At 32.4% G+C, this 16,869-nt stretch overlaps 1 protein-coding gene across 3 annotated transcripts in view; it reads right to left on the bottom strand.

The window, feature by feature from the left end:
- Nucleotides 1–13,024, bottom strand: part of LOC126893452 (E3 ubiquitin-protein ligase SIAH1A) — a 97,017-nt gene extending 83,993 nt beyond the window's left edge. For all 3 annotated transcript variants that reach the window (XM_050663661.1, XM_050663660.1, XM_050663662.1), the window contains exon 1: nucleotides 12,789–13,024. The gene's annotated coding sequence lies outside the window, so the exon portion shown is untranslated. The remainder of the gene's footprint in view (nucleotides 1–12,788) is intronic.
- Between the last annotated feature and the right edge of the window lie 3,845 nt (nucleotides 13,025–16,869).

The raw sequence follows: 16,869 nt of genomic DNA, 5'->3' as shown, positions 1-16,869 counted from the left end.
TATTTATCAATCCTACACACACCTATGTAATGTATTTAATACACACGCGATCATAAAAAGCGGGTCACTCGATGAGTTATTCAAGTTAGATGTCTCGAATTTTCTAAACCTGTTGTCCGATTTAAGTGATTTCTTTAGTATGTTATAGCCTTATTCTTTAGCAGGATCGCTATAATAATATTTTTGCTTGACCGGTAAATTGTCATTGTATACCGGGTGTAACAATCATACTGTGTTTATTCCTAAAAGTTCAGAACACCCTGTGGAATGTTTTAGCATAGATAAAATATTGAAATTAAAACTTAATTGTAGCCTTAGGCTCTCTTAACATTTTCTTGTTTGATTTATTTGTTTATGTTGGATAATAAAAAAGTTAAGCGCGTTAATAACTAGCCATGTTCTGCATCAATACAGGGTGTTTCTAAATAAGTGCGACAAACTTTAAGGGGTAATTCTGTATCAAAAAATAATCACAGTTTGCTTCATAAACATATGTCCGCAAATGCTTCGTTTCCGAGATACGGGATGTTGAAATTTTTCTTACAAACTGACGATTTATTTATTGCTCTAAAACCAATAGAGATATGCAAATGAAATTTAGTAGGTTTTAAGAGGCAGTTATTGTGGATTTTTTGACATACAATTAACAATTCTATATTCACCATTGGCGTGCATACGGTATAAACATTTTAGATACATCCCATATGCACGCCAATGGTGAATATAAAATTCTTAATTGTATGTCAGAAAATGAGCCATAACTACCTCTTAACACCTACCAAATTTCATTTGCATATCTCAACCGGTTTCAGAGCAATAAATAAATCGTCAGTTTGCAAGAAAAAATTTAGCATCTCGTATCTCGAAACCGAAGAATTTGCGGTCATTCGTTTATAGAGCAAACAGTCATTATTTTTTCATGCAGAATTGCCCCTTAAAGTTTGTCGCACTTATTTAGAAACACCCTGTATTGATGAAGAACATGGTTAGTTGTTAACACTCAAAAAAATTTAGTTCGTAATATTGATTAACAGTGATTATTGAATAGTATTTCGTTCTCACAACAATTTAATTTGTTGTTTCAACGAACTTTTAGACATTGACGAATGTACTTGGTTATTGTCACAATGATTGAATAATAATTGTGAGAATAACTAGAGTACATTAATCAATAACACTCAATTTATTCAGCCAATAACTTAGTTTCGTATATTTAATAAATACTGTTAATTGTGGCAGCAACTCACGTTCTTGATTTCGTAGATGACAAGCAATTACCTTGGTTTATCGTGACAACGTACAGATTTCATTAAAACAATGTACAAATGTTGTTAATATAGAGTAATATATGATTATTGAATAGATGTACACTGATTGTTGTGCCAACGAATGCATTAATTAATCTACTACTGCCTTTAATTCCCACAATCAATGCGTTAATTGTGACAATAATCGTGGTTGTTGAGACAATAAATGTTTTGCTTGACCATTTGAAATGTAACGGCTTTTCCTTGAAAGTGCCGAATAATAATTGCATTTTGTTTCCAAGTGTAGTCCGTAGTAGAAGGAAGATAAGGATAAGATATTACTTATTTTTTATATTTGAATAAAAGTAAGTTTTTTCTAATAAGGTAAATACGGGAGAACATTCTAATTAAAAATAAACTTGTCAGTGTCTTATGTTTGTAAGTGTTTACTTTTAATATTGTCTTGTGATGTTATTTATAAGATGAACTGAAAATGAATTTTCGAATCCTGAATGAAAAAAATAATTAGTATTTTTGAAAATTTAAACGCAGAATAAAATATTACAGTATTATCGAGGGTCTGACGTCCCTGAGAACTTCTATAATGATTATTTTAATAAGTCACAGGGGTGAAAAAGAGAAAATTTAGTATGATTTTTTTATTTCAAATATACTATTCAAAAGAAACTTTTTGTTTATTCTAAGGGACTTTCAGCCCTCAGTAATAATGTAGTCTTTTATTCTGCGGTTAAATGTTTCAAAAATACTTATTAGTTTTCTCAGGATTCCAAAAAAATAAATGCGTTTAAAAATAATTCGATCGAAATTTTGCCCCTGTGCTCACAAAAATGATTAAAGTGTTATACATTTTTGAAATCACCATTTCAAACACTTTTAAATGAGCTGTCACTTGATGTACTTTCCCATTAAAAAAATCAAAGTTACGCCTGTCACCTGAAGAGGGATCGTGTAAAGTTCGAAACATTGATGTTATAATATACTTTGATAATTTTAAAAATCGACCTGTCTGAGCGTTTTGCTTATGTGCTAAAAATAAATAAGTTAATAAGGGGGGGGGGAGTGTAACACTTATTCCAGTGCATTGTATAAGCGATATAATAATTATGAGAAATCACACAGTGTAAAGTCCTAAAGGTTAAGGAAAAAAGGGGATTTAAAAAATTATTATTAATCAATTAATATGATATATTGGGCTAATGCATTCAGTAATTATTAATATAAAATACGTTCATAGTAGGAATGAACGAAACTGATTGTAAGAATGAATAGAATTGCTTGTAAGAATAACCGTATTTATTGTGCCAATGAACGGAATTAATTGTAACAATAAACGGAAATAATTGTAGAAATAAACGAAATACGTTAGGAGAAATAACACTGTTATTGGCACAACGAATGGTTTTCGTCGGTCAATTAACGACGTTGTTGTTTCAATAAATAGTGTTCGTTGACTCAATGAACAGAGTTCGTAATATCAATAAAGTGAGATTATGGTATACATAATGAAAGTTCATTGTTTCAATAAATAGTGTTCGTTGACTCAATGAACTGAGTTCGTAATATCAATAAAGTGATATTATGGTATACATAATGAATGTTCGTCCATTCAATAAACGTAATACATTGGCTCAACTAACGAAAATAATGAATTGATGAACATCGCTTTGTTGTTCCAATAAAACCAAGAATTGGACAAATTTTAAGAATTGCGTTTGTTGTCTGAATTAATATTTTTATTGATATTACGTACCTTTTTCGTTGAGTGAAGGTGCCTAACTATTTTACTATCCAACATAAACAAATAAATCAAAAAAGAAAATGTTAAGAAAGCCTAAGGCTACAATAGAATAGAATAGAATAGAAGTATGCTTTATTGTCATGAAAAATTGTACAATTTTATCGACAAAGCTTATAAAAAGTCAAGACAACAAAACAATAACAATTCAATTTACTAAAATTACATAAATCGTCAATATATTTACAATAATAACAATAATAATGAAGTTAAACAGAAGTAGTCAATTGCAAAATTTAAGTAAATTGCAAATGCATAGTCTACCTAGTAATTAATAAGTTTAAAAGTTAAGCTGCTGCATATGACACCCAAATATAGACAAAAAAAAAATGATAATAAAAATACTACTTGTGCAAAGTGTACTGTAATTTCTTAGTTATTGATTAAAAAATCTTCTACTGAATAATATGGTCTTTCAGATAGGTAGGCTTTTGTCAGTTTACGGAATTTGGGGAAAGATGCTGCAGATTTAAGTTGTAGAGGGAGATGGTTGTAAAGTTTTTTTGCGGAATATAATATAGATTTCTTTACTAACTCAGAGGACGGGGTCGGCATATAGACGTCAAACGTAGAATTTCTCGTGAAGTAGTCATGATTAGGTCTTGGTGGAAAGACATGTAGATGTTTACGAATTAAGCAAACAGTTTCTAAAATATACAAAGATGGAAGGGTTAAAATTCTGTGATCTTTGAAGTAACTTCTGCAATGTGTTGTTCTTCTGAGGCCAAACAGATATCTAATTGCTCTTTTTTGTAATTTGAAAATAACATCGAATTGGGCAGCTGTACCAGAACCCCAAAAAGGAAGACCATAACGAAGATGTGACTCGAACAAAGAAAAATATGTTATTTTGGAAGATGCTAAATTGAGTTCATTCGAAACAGATCTTATAGCATAGCAAGCTGAGGATAGTTTCTTCCTTAACAAATCGATATGGTGGGACCATTTAAGGTTGCTGTCTAAAAAAATACCAAGAAATTTCACAGAATCAACGGTACTGATCTGGCTGTTATTAAGAGGTAAGGGTTGAAGGACTCCTTTATAAGACAATGCTACTGTTTTATCTACGTTAAACGAGAGTAAATTAGAGTCAGACCAGGTTTTTATTGTAAGTAGATCAGAAGTTATAGTAGCATGAAGAGTTGCAATATTTGAGTTGCTCCAAGTGATACTGGTATCATCAGCAAAAAGAAAGATTTTTCCATCGATTTTTAAACTAGTGATGTCATTAATAAAGATAAGGAAAAGTAGAGGACCCAATACTGAACCTTGAGGTACCCCACATACAATGTTTTTGAGACTAGAGTCTGTATCGTTTGCTCTAACCAGTTGTTTCCTATCATCCAAGTAAGATTGGAACCAATCTAAAGAAATACCTCGAATTCCGTAGAAATTTAGTTTTCTTATCAAAATGTTATGATTTACACAATCAAAAGCTTTGGCGTAGTCACAAAAAACGGTGGCAGTGTGAAGATTATTGTTCAGTGCTTGATAAACCTCATGTAGTACAGAAAAGATGGCATCAGTGGTGCATTTATTATTTAAAAAGCCGAACTGATTTTGTGATAAAATGTTGTTTTCAACTAGAAAGGACATAAGTCGGGCTTTTATGAGTCTCTCAATAATTTTGGAGAGTACCGGTAGTAGTGCAATAGGTCTATAATTGCAGGTATTAGATATTTCACCACCCTTATGAAGAGGAATAATGATGGCTGTCTTCAGGCACTCTGGAAATTTACCTTTCTCAAAGGAATCATTAATTAGTGAGATGAGGACTTCTAACACATTTTCTGGGAGATTAGAAATAATTTTTATCGATAGACCATCAGTACTACAGGAGGATTTGCTTTTGATACTATTGATTGTTTGGATCAGTTCAGATTTATCGACTGGTTTTATAAAGAATGAATTCGAGACCTTTCTTGAATTAGGGAGATAAGCAATGGGATCTTGTTGTGGCAAAATAGTTGATGTAATATTTTTACTCACATTAACAAAGTATTCATTTAGATTTTCAGGGTCTGGAAGGGAAATTGTTTTAGCAGTGTGGGTTTTATTTCGAAGATCGTTTATTATGGACCAAGTTTCTTTTGCAACACTTTTTGAGCTTCCCAAACGGTTATGGTAGTAGTCTTTTTTAGCTGATTTTATAAGTTTAAGATAGGTTGCCCTGTACTTGGTGATATATTCAGTGATAGAAACGTTGGTAGTAAATTTCCTGATATAGAGAAGAGAACGCATATTCTTGGAAGATATTCGGATACCTTTAGTAGTCCAGGGTTTGCGATGTTTTGGCTTAATTGCAATTAAAGGAAATGCTTTATTGAAGATACGGACAAGCTTATCCAAAAAAGCACTGAAATTATTATCCACGTCCATAGCAGGAAAGCGCCACTCAGAGGTTGAGCATAAATTTTGGAAATTACGAAAGTTCCGGGTGGAAAAAATCCTGCCTAAACGTCGGGTTTTCGAGGAGGGTTTGCTCAAGATATTAAACTTCGTATAAACTGCTTCATGATCAGATAGTCCAGCATTAATAATTGTAGAGTGGACATCAAGGGGTGAAAAATCTGAGACAGTATAATCAATTATGGTAGATGAAGTTTTTGTTATCCTTGTAGGAGAATCAACGTGCATTGTTAGACCATAAGATTCAAATATGTTGACCAAGGATATTTGTGTAGCACTAGCAGCAGCATAATCAATGTTAAAGTCCCCGCATAAAATTTTTCTACTTTTATGGGGCAGGTCATCTAACAAATTTAGCAGGTTCTGAAAAAATAGTTCCACGGAAGAGTTAGGTGATCTATAAATGCAAATAATATAAAGATTAAGATTCTTATTGTAAATTAACGAAAACTCAAAGAAGGCTTCACTTAGCAGAAAGTCATATTTTGTTACCGAAGAAAAATCATTGCTCGTAGATAGAATTAGGGTGCCTCCGTAAGCTGAGCTTGGACGATCATACCTAGCAATTGTGGTGTATTTTTCTACAAAAAAAGGCTCGTTGACTTCAAGCCAGTGCTCAGTAACCGCAACTACCGGGGGAAATCCTAATTCCTCTAGGAACAAAAACAATTCATCAGTTTTGTACCTTATAGAACGAATATTAATCAGAACCATGCTAAAGTTGTTATCACTAAAACAATTTGAGGATTCTAGTCCCTCAGAACACGTCGTGATGTTTAAAAATTTCGTTTTGGAGAGGCAGCGGAATAGTAATTTCGGTGACATTCCCTTGATTTCTGCAGGTGAATAATTCTTTCAGAAGTGAGAAAGGATCTGTAAGCATCAAGATCAGCTTCCACCTCATCTGGACCAATCCCATAGGCATTGTTAAATTCCAGCAGAATTCGTCGTAGATCTTCAGTCTTAGTGGGAAGTCCCTCGGAAGCCAAAAAGAGTTTAACGCTTGTATTGGTAAATCCATCGTAAAACACTGAAGCTGGTTGGTCGTGTAGATAAGCAAGATGAAGTTTAATGGCTTTTAAGATATCCGGTTCCCTTAATCTGGCTAGAAGATATCGACTATTCGAGTTATTGGTTAATCTAACTCTTGGTGGGGTCAAAGGATCCAGATTTATCGAAGGTTCTAAAGTATCCTTCTTAATGAAATTTACAGGCGAATGGAACGGATTCTTAGATTTACAAACTTCGATGGCCTGCTTGTCTGTACGTATGTTTGTGTTTTCTACTTCATCTTTGTTCTTGCGAGAATTGGTAATTGGATTTTCCAAGGTGACAGAACTTCTGAGATTCTTCGGATTCTTATGTGACTCAGATGAAAGCGTATGTGACTCAGATGAAAGCGTTGGTTCAGAATTGGATGATTCTATAGACCATTTGATGTTAACACCAGGTGGCCAAATTTCCTTATTAAATAATAGGTTAATAGCTGTTCTAGATTTTATACCTATTTTGAACGAAGAGCCAGTTGCTGTGTCGGCATCTTTAAGGAGTGTGTAACATCTAATGTATTCCTTAATGCCTAGCCTCTCTTTGATATAGTGCACAACTTGTACAGGGGTGTACGTTGGGGTCAAGTTACTAATAACTACAAAGTGACATTTATCTTCTGTAATTTTTGGCTTTTGCTCTGGACTTAGTTCGATATGTCGGGGCTCTTCAGTTTGGGTACTTGCGGTGGCATAAGATGTATTTTTCTTCAATATCTCTTTTTTAGTTGGTATATTAGATAGATTTTTTGTAAGACTGCTCATTTGATTTGACATATCACCGATATTTGAAGAGAGCCTTTCTAATCCCAACTTAATCTCAGTTGAATTTGTGTCTTGGATTTCAACCTTGATAGTCTCATCTGAAGAAGAGCCGAAAAAAACTGACGATATATTAAAAATGTCGTGTTCCATCTGCCTTACAGATTTTAAAACCTTCTCAGGATTCAGCAGGTTGTTTAGTTTGTGGATCTCATCAATTTTTTTCGTAAGATAGTCCAGTTTGCCGTCATTTTTAGTTAATAGGTCATAAGTCTCGATGAAAACAGGCAAATTGTCATTTAGTTTTTTAGTAACTTGAATTAAGGCCTCAAAGTTCTCTAAAGGTATTTGATTTTTTGATAAATTTGTAATTTTGTCATTTAAATAATTTAAACTTGGAGAGTCACATACGGTACAAAAAAATCTAAGGTGAGAAGACTTTTGGTCCAATAGGGCTTTAGTGATGGTCTTGTTTAATTTTGTACATTTCATACAGAAGTTTCTTTGGCAATCTCCATTACATCTTAACTGGTTGTATTTATCCGAGTCAGAATATTGTGTAAGACAATGTTCACAAGTGTACGTCATTTTCAAGGTTAGATGTGCAAAAATTAACTAGGTCGATGTGATGATGGTAATAAAAATTGAAACACTTACAGCTAGTATTCACAACACATAAATCAAAACAAATAACAAAACTTGTAAACACAAGAAAACAAATCAAAACATACATCCGTATACTTCCACTGCTGGTAAACGAATGGAATCGAGCGAACAATCGAGTTTTAATTTCAATATTTTATCTATGTTAAAACATTCCTCGGGGTGTTTAGAACTTTGAGGAATAAACACAGTATGATTATTACACCCGGTATACAATGACAATTTACCTGTCTAGCAACAATATTATTATGGCGCTATTGTTAAAGAATAAGGCTATAACATACTAAAAAAAATCACTCAAATCGGACAACAGGTTTAGAAAAATCGAGACATCTAACTTGAATAACTCATCGAGTGACCCGCTTTTTGTGGTCGCGAGTGTATTACTGTGACTGGTAGCAACTGAATCATTTATTGTTGAAACGGGGGCATTTTCTACTTTTCGGGTTATAGTAAAAAAACCCTTCTCTCTTTCTATATCCGTGTCATTTGGTATTGGAAGGAAGCAAACACTGATGCATTTTGAGTGGATATACTGCGAAACTGCATTTAACATCAAATGACACAGATATAGAAAGAGAGAAGGGTTTTTTACAATAACTCAAAAAGTAGAAAATGGTGCTTACCCCCTTTCCAAAATAAATGATTCAATTAAAAGTAACAGTTATGTTGAAATAGCAATTCGCAAAATTAAATTCCGACAGAGGGCGCTCAAAATTTCAAAGATGGACGATAACTCTAGGAAAACAATTCATTTTGTCATTTGACCTCACAGTTCTAAAACGTTAAATTAAAATCATTTACACGAGTGTTTTGCCAAAGTAACCACTAAGTTTTGCCACTAAGACATCTTATAATCTAAAGACAACTCAAAATTATGTTTCATCTGTATGCATTCATTAAAATTTGATGGTAACTACTTTTTTTACCTTTTTTTCATAAAAAATCTGGCCCCCCAATAATCACACATTGTTTTAAAAATTATTAATCTATTTTAGAATTTCTAATTTTGTTTTTAATTTAATTAATAGGTGCACTACAATTTATTTTACAGCAAAAGATAACAATTTTTAATTAAATAAAAACTGGAAAATAAGTAGGTGAACTTACTTTATAATAACTGTGTTCTGGAAATTACGAGGTGGTCGGAATATTTTGCATAACAATGTACATTCTATGTACAGAATATATACTACATTTTAGTTATTTATTTAATTTTGCAGTCGCTTAAACATTAAAAAATACTACGTTTAATACAAACGTTAAATTAACAAAATGTGTGATTTGGCATTGGTTAGGTTAGGTCAGAGGTTCTCAAAGTGGGTGACGCGGCACCCTGGGGTGCCTCAAGCATTTGCCAAGGGTGACGTGGAACATTTAAGAAAAGCCGAACAACCGAAATTAAATACCTTTCATTGTTGGTAATGTTTTCCTCTCTTTTATTTGGGACATTTTTTTCATTCCATAATAATGGAAAATTGGCTGAAATCTGGGTATTTGAAAAGGAAATGTAGTGAAGTCACTGAAGCATCTGAATCAACTGATTCAGTGACAACTAGCAGAGATGGAGAAGATGCGAATGTCCACGAGATCCATTCGAGTCCAGCTCATCCAAGTTGTTCTCCCTCAATTCGTGGAAAGGAGGTTCCTTACCAAAAAGAAATGCGGGGAAAAATAATAAGGTATGATCGTAGCTATCTCACGTTATATGGCTTTATTGAAGTTGGCAACGAACAGGCACCAGAAGGCCAATGCGTTAATTGTCACAAAATTGTTGTTAATGGGTGCTTGGTTCCATCTAAATTAAAAGACATTTGGAAAGTAATCAAACATTAAAACGTCACTGAAGCATCATTTATTGCTGGTTTGCACATTGCAAAAGCTGGAAAATCCCATACCATTGTCGAGGAACTGATTAAACCTTGCGTGAAGGATGTCGTACAATGCATGTTAGGTCCAGATATGACCAAGAACATTGATAATGTGTAGATGTCAAACAGTACTTGTGCATTCTTCAGTTTACAGCTTGATGAAAGTACCGACTTTGCTGGATTTGCTGTTCTGCTTGTGTTTGTGAGGTTCCCATTCGGGATGAATATAGAAGAACTCCTTATGTGTGAAGAGCTTAAAAGTTATGCCACTGGTGAAGAAATTATCAAGGCTATTCACAAGTATATAAGAAAAAATGATATAGAGTGGAGTAAATGTGTGAACATTTGCAGTGATGGAGCTGCTGCAATGGTTGGTAAAGTTAGAGGGGCAGTGTCTAGAATAAAGGTAGTGGCAGAAAATGCCTCCAGCAGTCATTGTATCTTACATCGCCATTCTTTGGTAACTAAAAAGATACTGCAAGATTTGAAAAACGTATTGGATGTTCTGTAAAAATAATTAACCATGTGAAGAGCCGTCCACTTCAAGCACGCCTTTTAAAGCTCACTGCTGAAGGAAGATATGGGTAGGGTATGGATCACTTCAATCTTTTGCTCCACACAGAGGTCCGGTGGCTATCGAGGGGAACAATTTTAGGGAGACTATTTGAACTAAATGATCCATTGATTATCACATTTACAGATGAGTCTTTCATCCAAGAATTAAAAGATGTCAATTGGCTGCCAAAATTGGGATACCTTTCAGACATCTTCGAAATAATAAAACTACCACTTCGCTTCAAGGCAAAAGAGGAACAAAATTAGATAAAATCAAAGCCTTGCGTAAAAAAGTTACATTTTTCAAAGCATGTGTTGAAAAGAGGAACCTCACAAATTTCTCTCGATTACAGGAATTTATTATAACAAATAAAATCAATCCTCAAACGAACTTCTTTGAAATTTATATTGATCATTTGCAAGGTTTGGAAGAAAGTATTGTAAACTATTTTCCTGACATTGACTCAGATGACTTATATAGCTGGATTATGGACCCATTTTCGTGCGACCCAAAAAATAAACCTATCGGAATGACAAATGAAGTTTTTCAAAATCTACTTGAGATCAGCGAAGATAGCAGTTTAAAACTCAAATACCGTGAAGGAAGCCAATAAGAGTTCTGGGTGCAGGTATATTCAGAAAATAATGTTGTTAGCAAAGTTGCAGTGAAAAAACTCGTGTGTTTCATATCGACTTATCTCTGTGAGTCTTCTTTTTCTGCATATGCTTACATTAAAAACAAATACAGAAGCAAACTTCAAGCATCAAGGAATTTAAGGGTCAAACTTACAAAGATTCCCACAATTATAAAGGATATAATGAAAACATCATCAAAACAGTTTCATTTATCACGTTAAGTAAGGATATTTAAATATCAAATGTACTGTATTTTATTGATCCAAATCGCTGCAAGGATTGGTGTGCCTTGAAATATTTTTAGCCCTACAAGGGTGCCGCGACTAAAAAAGTTTGAGAACCGCTGAGTTAGGTTATTACATAGAGTATAATAGGAATGAATACTGAGGAACACTGCAATAGTTTTTTTAAGTCGAAATCATTGTTAATTACAACATAAACTGACCGCAAATATGTACACAAATTAATGGCAAAGTCAATGTTTTCCTAGAGTTGATGCTTTTCAAATTCGCCATCAGGCGTCGCCCACTTTGCGGTTCCCCGCCAATCACTCCTAGCAGTGATACTTAAACATCAAATTTTAGCTGATCACTACTTGACCAGTTCCAAAGAAAATGATTTTGAAAAAAAGGATTAAAAAAATACAGTACAACCTGCCATATCCAGACCTGTCATTCATATCCGGACCTCCCCATATCCAGACGGTTCTGCGCCGTCCGGATCTACCGAAATCTACCGAGAAAGGCAGTCCTGCTGTTGAACAACGCACTAAAAGAAGAACTAAAAGGTGGTGAAATAATGTATTATAGAATCTATAAAACGTGTCTATCGACGAAAGTTATTGACGGTGTTGATTACTGGAATGTATGAAGGAGAAAAGGTTTCAGAGACTGTAAAAGAAGTAGTGGTCTTGATATCTGGATTTTTTCATATCCGGATCGGTCTGTCGCCACATTGATCCGGATATGGCAGGTTTTACTGTAATATTTTTTTAATCCTTTTAATCCACAACATATTATATTGTGGCAATGGATAACAGTATCTTGCAGTCTATAACCACATTACTTTGACCAATGTGAAATTTTTGACATGACCATGACTAGTTGGTTACTTTACCCTAGGGCCTAGGGTGACCAAACATCCCATAAAAACGTGATTGTCCCTTTTTTTAAGCTGCAATATCATTGTTTTTATTTATTATACGCCCCTCATTTTAAATTAAGTTACATATTCGTAGGCAAGTTGAAAAAGGTTTATGTCACAAATTAGCTAAAAAGAGAATGTTTCAATGATTACGTCTCCATGGAGGCCCCTGAAGAGTATTGTCCTCAAACTCTCTTTGGATGTGTCCCATTTTTTCAAGTTTATGATTTGGTCACCCTAGTTTACCCCCCTGTGCCTAGAGATAAAAAGGGAAAAGTGTAGATTTATCCCTTTAAACCCAAATTTAAAATTAATTCTGCCTACCAAATCGTTTGTCTTTCTGATAATTCTTATCAATATGAATGCCTTAAGCACATTTTGAATAAATATATATACATAAATTAATAAACGTAAATAAATAATAGATATGTCAAAAACTATTCTTTGTTTTTGATAAACATCTTATTTATCAATAATCCTACACACACCTATGTAATGTATGTATTATTACTGTGACTGGTAGCAATTAAAAATAACAGTTATGTTAAAACAGCAATCACTAGTAGCAGTAATAGTTCAAAATTGAATTTTAGCTAATCACTACACCACAACACAACTAATAATATTATTTTACCCGTACATTATTTATATAATGGTCTTGAGATATGCAAATAATGATTGCCAATTATGAGTCGGTACCGACAGTACGAAATTTTATTTTTCGTCTGCGGACATGTGGCCTGTAAATCATAATGCTTCAATTCCAATATTGTTAAAATAGTTCATAATTTCGTAAAAGTCTTTCTTTTGCCTAAAAACACTACATCACCATCACTGTTTTTACCAATACCACTTGTACCACTACAATTTTATAGTTTTGACAGTTATTTCATAATTATACATAAAGTAGTTGACGTATCAGGCAATTTCTAACGTACTGCGGATATTTTTGATGAACGTCACTACACATAAAAACTAATTTATTTTATTTATAATAAATATGTACAGCACTACTTATTTTAAGTCTTTCTATTTTATTTAAGACACTAATTATCGTATTAAACATATACTTATTACAATGTATTCAGAGCTTTCTTTAATATTGTTTATTAATAATTTTGCCAGTACGGAACATAAAAACAAAATCGTTCTCGAGAAACTTGCCCATCATACAGTTTCCTTGAAAAACATTTTATATGGTAGGAATGCGGTAGGATAATCATAGATGGCTTCGTAGGTATATAAAATAACCCAGAACAGAAAATAAACCAATAATAAAAAATGTAAAATGTGTAAGCCATAGCCGTTTTTTTTCTTACGAATTCTTGTATAAAGCTATGCCATAGATAAGAGGGTGTAGGCCTAACTCTATTTGGTATTTAATTTAATTAAATAATGAAAGTTTTACTGAAAACTGACAAATATACAATCAATTCAAAAATAAATCGATGAAAGGCAATCCTTTTTCAATAAATCATGAAAATAACTATTAACAAACGCTAATCAAATCAAATAATCAGGATATTTATAATTATTTTATTTAAAATTATCAACGGGCTGTGTAACTGCCCCGAACTTCTCTCCAAAATATCTCTATTTGTCCCCAGTCGTTCGACTAGGCAGGTGCAAACCTTTTATGTCTCTTTTCATAGATTCAATTATTCTTACAACACATTTATTCCTAGAACTCTTCGATTAGCTAACTCATTAAATAACCTCGAAATTTTTAATATATCAGTTTCCCGCTTTAAAAACCTAATTTCTTCCCTAACTTTTTAACTTTTTAATATTTTCGGCCAGAGCTTTTGTATTGTGATTAGTGTTACATGACCTGTATGTATTAGATAACTTAAAACCGTTATACCTTACAACATTTCCGAATTGATTTAGGTGATATCTTTTGTTTGTAATTGTACTGACCTAATGTTATCTTATTCTTTTTTTTTTTTCTTTTTTGTAACTGTATTACTCATACGAGTTATTTTTTCTCAAACCACTTGGTTATATGTTATATTACGATAGTTTATGTTATATAATTGGTTAACATTAATGTTATATAATTGTATAATTATGTTATATAATTTAGAACACTGTAAAATTTATATCGGAATAGGGCTTGCCCGTGAATAAATAAATAAATAAATAGATATTTAACTATACAAAATCGTTTAACCATCGGATGACCAAGGGGGTAAATTTGGACACCAATGCATGTTTTTATTTAATAAATTCAAAAATGTTTTCAATTTTACTCATTATTTTTTTATTTGACTTTAATATCATTCTAGATACCCTCATATTTTGTAATAAAAAAATTCCCTATATTTTACGAAAAAAAAATATATTTTCTGAATTTGGGGTCAGATGAACTCCCTTGGCCTTCCATATTCCAATTTTATATTAAGTAAATACCGTCTATTATGTGTAATTGTATGTAAGAAACATTTCAATATTGATAAAAATTGTTTGCTAAACCTGTGGCGACGTAATTAGTGTATATTTGAAAATTTCTTTAGTTCTAAGTTCAGAATGATGATTCCTGTTTTTGTTCAGTTATACCTAATTAAAAATATGTTTTACTAATGTTTATATTTATATCTAATTTATTGATACAATAGTAACATTAAAATTACGAATACATTATTACATTTCTTAAAACAACTTCATTTTTTTGTCAATTGTCATTTTTGACTTGGGGTCATTTTTTACCCCCGTTGGTCATCTGTGTAACAAAAAAAGGTTGGTCATCGGAAGGTTAAAATACCCAGAGAAATAATATAATGAATAAAAAAAATGGATAAACTCCTAGTCAAACACACAAACTTGGAAATTATTAGATAGAGGAAAGTCGCCAATTATGGAATACCATTTTGTTTTGGGGATATAAAATAATACCTTTATAGAAATGAAAACAATTTAATATTATGACACATCAGTCATACATTTGATGTAGTAATTAAAAGCCTTCTATTAAATATCTTAATTAACAAAAAAAAATCGAACAAAAAAACAAAATCCCAAATGAGGAACCAAATATGGAATAGGTACCCATATATGTAATATAGGCATAAACAAACATATCAATAGCAAAAGTAGACATAAACATCTGAGATCAAATAAATTTAAATAAGAAAATTGTGAAAAATGAAAGAAGTAGCTTAATTCACTTGCCGACATCACAGATCCATGTATGAAACTCTGGACCAGCACAATCATAATGAGCCCACTTACACTTAATCCACTATTCCATAATTAGGCACCAACGACTGTCCATATTTGGATTTGTACATTAGTTCAAACTAGTATCAACATTTTTTCAAGTCGTAATGTTTTAATTACAGAAGGTCATAAAATATCAAAATAAAGGTACTATTGATATACGCAATAGCATAACAAGTCTGTGTTCATGCATAATAACCAATAATCCTCGTTGAATATATTTACCTTTGAAATTTTCTGCGAGACAATAAAACAAAACGCGCCTGCCAGACACGTATCGTTCGCGCATCTGACCCAGAGGTGTGAATACGATAATAAAGAGAGCGACTGAAATAGAGGATGGTCTTGTAGTGCGCTTCCAACTTATATTTTCGGAGAAATCAAGGAATTCCATATTAGGGCACTATTCCACCTTCTAATTTCAATTTACCTTACTTAAAAATAGTTAAAAAGAACATTTAAAAGGGCTCTAGTTACCCTGATATTTAAAAATGACAATCAACTGAAAGTTTGGAAATTACCTACAGATCTATATCTTTGCTATCTGACGTGTCTAAAATATTTGAAAAAGCTTTTATATATGAATAGCTTTCTAAAAAAAAAACAGTATCTTTTCAGATAAAAAATTTGGTTTCCTTAAAATCAAATCAACACAATATGTTATTGCGTTTCTAACTAGTAAATTAGCAATATCAATTGATAAAAAACTTCTTTGTGTATCTTTGTTGATTTGGCTGAAGCATTCGATGCAATTATATAGTTACTCGGACCTTCTTACAACACTGGCTTTAGTCAATAAAGTATCTTCGAAATAGAACTCAATGTGTCCAAATATTAGAAGCGAGTGAATGTAACCCAGGAGCAGTCGCGCCGTTAGAAAAAATCTAACATTTTATCCTTTTTCGTGATAACTCAATGAAAAATTTTGCAACATAATTTTCCACTCATAAGTGCTTCGAGGAAGGGTGTAGTAATGCGTAGCTTTATTTTTTTCTTCTTCTTTTTGTGGAATTTATGGCTTTGGTAAGAACCAATTATCATTAATTATAATTGTTAGAAATAATATTTTTAACATAATAAGTAAATAAGAATACTATAAAATATTTGTTGTAAATTCGAATTTATATTCGTATTGTTAGATAAAATCTAACGCGCGACTGCTGATGTGACAGAAGTGAGCACAACTGTTCCGGGTTAAGCCAATATGAACTATGGAGTATATCAGGGCACAGTATTGGGACCATCCAGAGATATCAGGTTTTCAGAAGAATTAAAAAGTAAGTTGAATTTGATTTTCCTCTAATAATAGATTTCTTTAAAAATAAACCTTTGAGGATAAACATATCAAAAACAAATTTTTTGCTTGTAACTAGTAAAATTAGAAATTTACCAATATCCAAAAACTTGGCAATACAATCCGGCAATAATATTATAAAAATATCAGCAGTTGTTTCCAGTGTAAAGTATTTGGATATATTTATAGAGAGCCAGTTTCAGTGGAA

This window comes from Diabrotica virgifera, chromosome 10 (assembly GCF_917563875.1).
Source record: "Diabrotica virgifera virgifera chromosome 10, PGI_DIABVI_V3a".
Classification (NCBI taxonomy): domain Eukaryota; kingdom Metazoa; phylum Arthropoda; class Insecta; order Coleoptera; family Chrysomelidae; genus Diabrotica; species Diabrotica virgifera.
The sequence above is the reverse complement of the archived record's forward strand: the minus strand, read 5'-3'. Positions and strand labels throughout refer to the sequence as shown.